Below are 6200 nucleotides of genomic sequence, written 5' to 3'. Positions count from 1 at the left end.
TATTGGCTGGTGAGTCTCACTTCTGTTGTGGGCAAAATCTTAGAGAGAATTCTAAGGGATAGGATTTATGAACATCTGGATAGGAATAATGTGATCAAGGATAGTCAGCATGGTTTTGTGAAGGGCAGGTCGTGCCTCACAAACCTTATTGAATTCTTTGAGAAGGTGACTAAGGAGGTGAACGAGGGGAAAGCGGTAGATGTGGTGTATATGGATTTTAGTAAGGCGTTTGATAAGGTTCCTCATGGTGGACTACTGCAAAAAACACGGAGGTATGGCATTGAGGGTGAGTTGGAGGTTTGGATTAGGAGTTGGCTGGCTGGAAGAAGACAGAGGGTAGTAGTTGATGGCAAAGGTTCATCTTGGAGTGCCGGCACTAGCGGTGTTCCGCAAGGATCTGTTTTGGGACCATTGCTGTTTGTCATTTTTATAAATGACCTGGAGGAGGGGTTAGAAGGTTGGGTGAGCAAGTTTGCGGATGATACGAAAGTCGGAGGAGTTGTAGACAGTGAGGAAGGATGTGGCAGGTTACAGCGGGATATAGATAAGCTGCAGAACTGGGCAGAAAGGTGGCAAATGGCGTTCAATGTAGCTAAGTGTGAGGTGATTCACTTTGGTAAGAGTAATAAAAAGATGGGGTACTGGGCTAATGGACGGATACTTGGTAGTGTGGATGAGCAGAGGGATCTTGGTGTCCATGTACACAGATCTTTGAAAGTTGCCACCCAGGTAAATAGTGCGGTGAAGAAGGCATATGGCGTACTGGCTTTTATTGGTAGAGGAATTGAGTTCCGGAGTACTGAGGTCATGTTGCAGTTGTATAAGACTCTGGTGCGTCCGCATCTGGAGTATTGTGTGCAGTTTTGGTCGCCATACTATAGGAAGGATGTGGAGGCACTGGAACGGGTGCAGAGGAGGTTTACCAGGATGTTGCCTGGTATGGTAGAAAGATCATATGAGGAAAGGCTGAGGCACTTGGGGTTGTTTTCATTGGAGAAAAGAAGGTTTAGGGGTGACTTGATAGAGGTGTACAAGATGATTAGGGGTTTAGATAGGGTCGACAGTGAGAATCTTTTTCCAAGGGGGCATAGCTTTAAATTAAGGGGGGGTAGGTATAGGACAGATGTTAGGGGTAGGTTCTTTACTCAGCGAGTCGTGAGTTCATGGAATGCCCTGCCAGTAGCAGTGGTGGACTCTCCCTCATTATGGGCATTTAAGCAGGCATTGGATAGGCATATGGAGGATAGTGGGCTAGTGTAGGTTAGGTGGGCTTGGATCGGCGCAACATCGAGGGCCGAAGGGCCTGTACTGCGCTGTATTCTTCTATGTTCTATGTTTAAGGCTCACCTTGTTAGACACGTGAACGGGAGGCGGAACGGCGGGACTGAAACCACGTCTGGGCAACAAGTAGCACGTCCAAACAAGGAGTAGGAATCGGCACAGGCTCCCTGGGACCTGTGTTATCGACCCGACGTGCCAAAGTCTCCGGCCACGTGTATAACTTTGGTGAATTTCTGCAAATACCTTGTAGACGGGGCTGTGACAGGGACCTTATTGGGGTGTCGACGATAATGAGGGCCACGGCGGGCATTTTTGCTGAGTTTGCAGATGGCACAAAGATAGCGAGAGGGACAGGTAGTTTTGAGGAAACGGGCAGGCTGCAGAAGGGCGTGGAGATGAAGGGCGAGTGGGGAAAGAAGTGACCAAGTGTGCGGTTTTGCACTTTGGTAGCAAGAACAATCGGGTAGACGATTTTCTGAACGAGGGAAAGGCTTTGCAAATCTGAAGCGCTGAGGGTCTTGGGAGTCTTAGTTCCAGGTTGTTTCATGATTAACATGCAGGTTCATCCGATGGTTCGGAAGGCAAATGCAGTGTCGGCATTCATTTCAAGCGGGCGAGAAAAAAGGAGCAGAGACGTGCTGCTGAGGCTGCATCAGACTCTGGTCTGACCACAGGTGGAATATCGGGAGCAGTTTTGTGCCCTGTACCAAAGGAAGGGATGCGCTGGTGTTGGAGGGAGTCTAGAGAAGGTTTACAAGCGTGTTCCCCCTGGGGCTGAAGGGTTTGTCACACGAGGTCTCTGGGTCTATACCCGATGGTGTTTCGAAAGGTAAGGCGGGATCTGACTGAACCTTACAGGCTACTGGGAGGCCTGGTCAGAGTGGATGTGAAGAAGATTAGATTAGATTACATTACATTACAGTGTGGAAACAGGCCCTTCGACCCAACAAGTCCACACCGACCCGCCGAAGCGCAACCCACCCATACCCCTACATTTGCCCCTTACCTAACACTACGGGCAATTTAGCATGGCCAATTCACCTGACCTGCACATCTTTGGACTGTGGGAGGAAACCGGAGCACCCGGAGGAAACCCACGCAGGCACGGGGAGAACGTGCAAACTCCACACAGTCAGTCGCCTGAGGCGGGAATTGAACCCGATGATCCCACTAGTAGGCGAGACGAGGACCTGGAAGTACAGCCTCAGGGTGAAGGGTCGTCCCTTCAGGCTGAGATGAGGTTGCATTTAAGACAGAGATAGAGAGGTTCTTGATTATAAGGGGATCAAGGGTTGTGGGGAGAGGGCAGGAGAATCGGGGTTGAGAAACCTGTGAGCCACGACCGAATGGCGGAGCGTGGGCCGAATGGCCCGATTCTGCTCCTACGTCTTATGGGCCGTCAGACCTTCCGTGGTCTTGCGGTCATGACAGAAAGCAGTTGTTTCCCAAAGGGTGGCGGCGGTCTGGAATGCACTGCTTGGGAGGGTAGCGAGGCGGGGAACCTCAAAACCTTGAAAAACTACTTGGATGAGCACTGGAAATGTCATAACCTTTCCTGGCTACGGACCAAGTGCTGGAAAGTGGGACTAGAGCAGACTTAGAGTAGCTTTGTCAGTGCGGACTCGGAGGGCCAAAGGGCCTCTTCTGTACTGTGTGACTGTGTGGGGAAGCTTTCTGATTCCCATCTGTTGATTGAGGCCGCCCCATTGATGCTTCCTGATGCGGAGCAGCCGGATGGATCCAAGTGCGCATTGAAGGTGAGAGGGTGGCAGAGAGCTTCGGAGCCTCCGTCCGTTTGGTTCAGGTTTCGTCTCGTCCTGATGCAAGCATCGATGTACGTGCTCAGTGGCTACCAATAGAGTGAAGGTGCAGTTGATCACTGACTCCACGCGTGGTGCTGCAGGTTGTAATGTCTAGACGAAAACAGAACTCGCTGCACCCTTCGGGAGAAGGGTCACTGGACTCGAAAAAGCGTTAATTCTGCTTTTTCCCCACAGATGCTGAGGTTTTGCTTACTGGGTGTTTTGCTTTATTTTGCATTTTAGACCTTGCTTTTTGATTGCACAGCCACTATCAAACCATTAGCTTGCTGTTAGCGCTGCAATTAGCACTCTTGAATCTTGATTTGCAATTCTAAGGAAGCAGACCGAATTGGAATGTTTGGAGCCGAACCAATAAAGGCTGATTTGCTGTAAATTGATCTTCACATCCCCGCCCCGTCGTGCTATTCATTTGCACGAGGTGGGTTGGGGGATGGGAGTTCACACTTTCCAAGACAAGATGGATTAGTCTGTAAGAGGTACTGTTCGTAAAGGTGAGCGAGCCGAGATTTCCTGACAGTGAGATTTTTCGGTCAGAATTCGAACCTGCTCCAATCATTTGCCTTGTGGGGAGGCAGGGATTTTTCACATTGGTAACAGCTGAGATTTTTAGAACGTCGAACAGAGCAGCGCAACAACAGGCCCTTCGGCAACTGTGAGAAACAAAACTCACTCACAATTCAGCCTGAGACAAAGCCTTGGAAACAAGAACATTTAATTCTTTACGGCCTTGCAAGAACAGGCGTTTTGCTCAAGCAATCAGGCTAGCAAAAGCGCGCGAAAACAAAACATGTAAGCATTCTTATTCAGTTTGCAAGTTGCGGAATCACGCCTCCCTTTTCCCATCCTATCATAAGCCGATTACCTCACTCGTTTTTCTCTAATTTTCCTTATCTGACTACCCTGCTGTCCTTGTCCTTGTCTGTTACAGCCTGTCTGCTATTTTATCCAGTTCCCCTTATCATACTATAAGCTTATTGTGAAATGCCCCTACTGCTACTTTTGTGGTCAGCTACAACACTTTAAAGTTATTTCTTAGTTTACAACTATTTCTTAAACAAAAACCTCTATATTCGTTAAAATCTTAGCCTTAGGTATGCTGCAAGAATCCCGCGACCGTTTGTGTAATGTTCCCCTTCCCCTCCCCCCACAACACCCCGTCACCCATCTGCAAAAACAACATCTCTAACTGCATTTCTAATCTCCCACAAACTGTCAGGGACATTTAAGCTACTGCTCGGCGAGCACACGCTGGACGGCAGTAAATTGAGGGGTGTGTAGGTTAGGTTGATCTTAGATTAAGAAAACTGCTCGGCACGACATCGTGGGCCGAAGGGCCTGTACTGTGCAATGTTCTAACTGCAGGCACATCCACACACATCAAAGACATGGAGGGCTCGGCTGAATCTATTGCTTTCTTCTCTACGTGTCACGTTTCATCGAGGTAGCGTCCTAGGCCCAAGCATCTTCAGCGAGTGGTGAGAATATGCAGTGCACTGCCTGAGAGAGAGGGTGCTGGAGGCAGATTCAATGGTGACTTTGGTCGGAGGGTCGGATACTTATCTGAAGAGAGAATATTTGCTGCAGGGCGAGTGGGACTGGGGAAGTTGCTCGTGCAGAGAGCTGATGCAGACATGACAGGCTGAATGTATCATTCAATGCGTGCAGTTCTGCAGTTGGTTACCGCCTCCTCAAAAACGCTGTGCTGGTCACGTGAGAAGTCACGTAAGCTTAGCCCTGACCCACTTGATTGGTGAGATACTGACGATCTCTACATGACCATGAGACAGTGGTTCACTGACAGGGGAAAAAAAGCAACTGCTGTAAACGGACCTGCTGCTCTCGTTAGAAATCCTGGGAGGACTACGGCGACAGGGAAACTGTCAGCAGTGATCTACAAGTCTTTGAACAGAATCAAGCTGATTGAAAACATGGAGGACAAATGGGACTTGAGGCAGTCCGCGGTATTGTAGTTATCGCTTCTCGGCCTTTTGGCTAAGATCAAGTGTAGTATCTGTTCTTATCAGTTTAATATCTGATACGTCCCTTATCTGGGGACCATATATTAAATTGATTTTTGGAGCAGGGAGATGGAATAGGGGCTTGCTCCGTCCACTCCACGCATCGACCTGGTATTGCAGTACCTCCGGGAACGGTGCACCCCTCATCTATAAATCTAAAAACAGCTTCATGTTTATAACTCAGGCTTTCGGTGCTTTGTGTCTGCTGGATGGGTTTGAGTACCAAGTGCTTCATTTCTCACACCTCACATCCAACCGGGCGTGAGTCGATTCAAACTCGTCTGTTCTAAGGTGGCTGCTCAGCTCCCGCTCCCTATCCTTCTCTCGCCATCTCTGTCTCTTGCGCACCTTGACACTTGCTCTCAATGTCATCCCCTCGGACCCCTGCTGCGTGCTGCACCTTCCCGCCAACGCCGGGCCCCGATCACACCACGTGGTGTCAGAATTTGGGAGTCGCAGCAACCGTAGCTGCCCACCAGCTTTTCATACTCGCGAGCGACATTTCAGAAAAACAAGAGAAGGTCAACTGTGCTACGTTGCTGCATGCTGCTGGGGATGAAGCTATCTCGGGGTTCAGTCGTTTTGATTTTGATGACTTGAAAGAGAGATTTCGAGAACACTGTGAGCTAGGACAAAAATCATCGGGACGTATTTAAGGCACATGCTTTTCATCAGACTGCAAGGGCAGGCGGAATCGATAGGTACGTATGTGACTGACCGGAAAAACGAGGCAAAGGACTGTGAGTTTCAGCCATTTTCCGATTCACGGAGCCGCGACAGAATCGTGTGTGCTATCACGAATGACTGAGTCAGAGGCAGGTTACTCAGAGAGTCAATTCTCACTGGGAAAAGCAAAGAGACAGCACTAACTCGACAACAGCACGTGAGAAAACGTAGAACAAACAAACCAATGTTTGCTGACCGGAACTGGCCTGGAAAGATAATAAGGCAGGTAGGAGCACTGCAGATTATCCGGCACCTGGGCTGTGTACGCAGGGACTGGCACAACACCCCCTTGCCTTCTTTTGCACTTAGAATGCTGCCAGTTCTGGCTGAGGCAGCAAAGTCAGTCTCACAC

General features: G+C 49.3%; 1 non-coding gene across 1 annotated transcript; it reads left to right on the top strand.

The window, feature by feature from the left end:
* The first annotated feature begins 5076 nt into the window (after positions 1 to 5076).
* LOC148133919 (U2 spliceosomal RNA) lies at positions 5077 to 5267 on the top strand. Its single transcript, XR_015756024.1, has one exon. It is a non-coding gene; the product is annotated as a U2 spliceosomal RNA (small nuclear RNA).
* The last annotated feature ends 933 nt before the right edge of the window (positions 5268 to 6200 follow it).

The sequence above is a fragment of the Chiloscyllium plagiosum genome, unplaced genomic scaffold, assembly GCF_037043375.1.
Source record: "Chiloscyllium plagiosum isolate Xiang-an unplaced genomic scaffold, Cpla_swu_hap1 HiC_scaffold_176, whole genome shotgun sequence".
In the NCBI taxonomy this organism is placed as follows: domain Eukaryota; kingdom Metazoa; phylum Chordata; class Chondrichthyes; order Orectolobiformes; family Hemiscylliidae; genus Chiloscyllium; species Chiloscyllium plagiosum.
The sequence above is the reverse complement of the archived record's forward strand: the minus strand, read 5'-3'. Positions and strand labels throughout refer to the sequence as shown.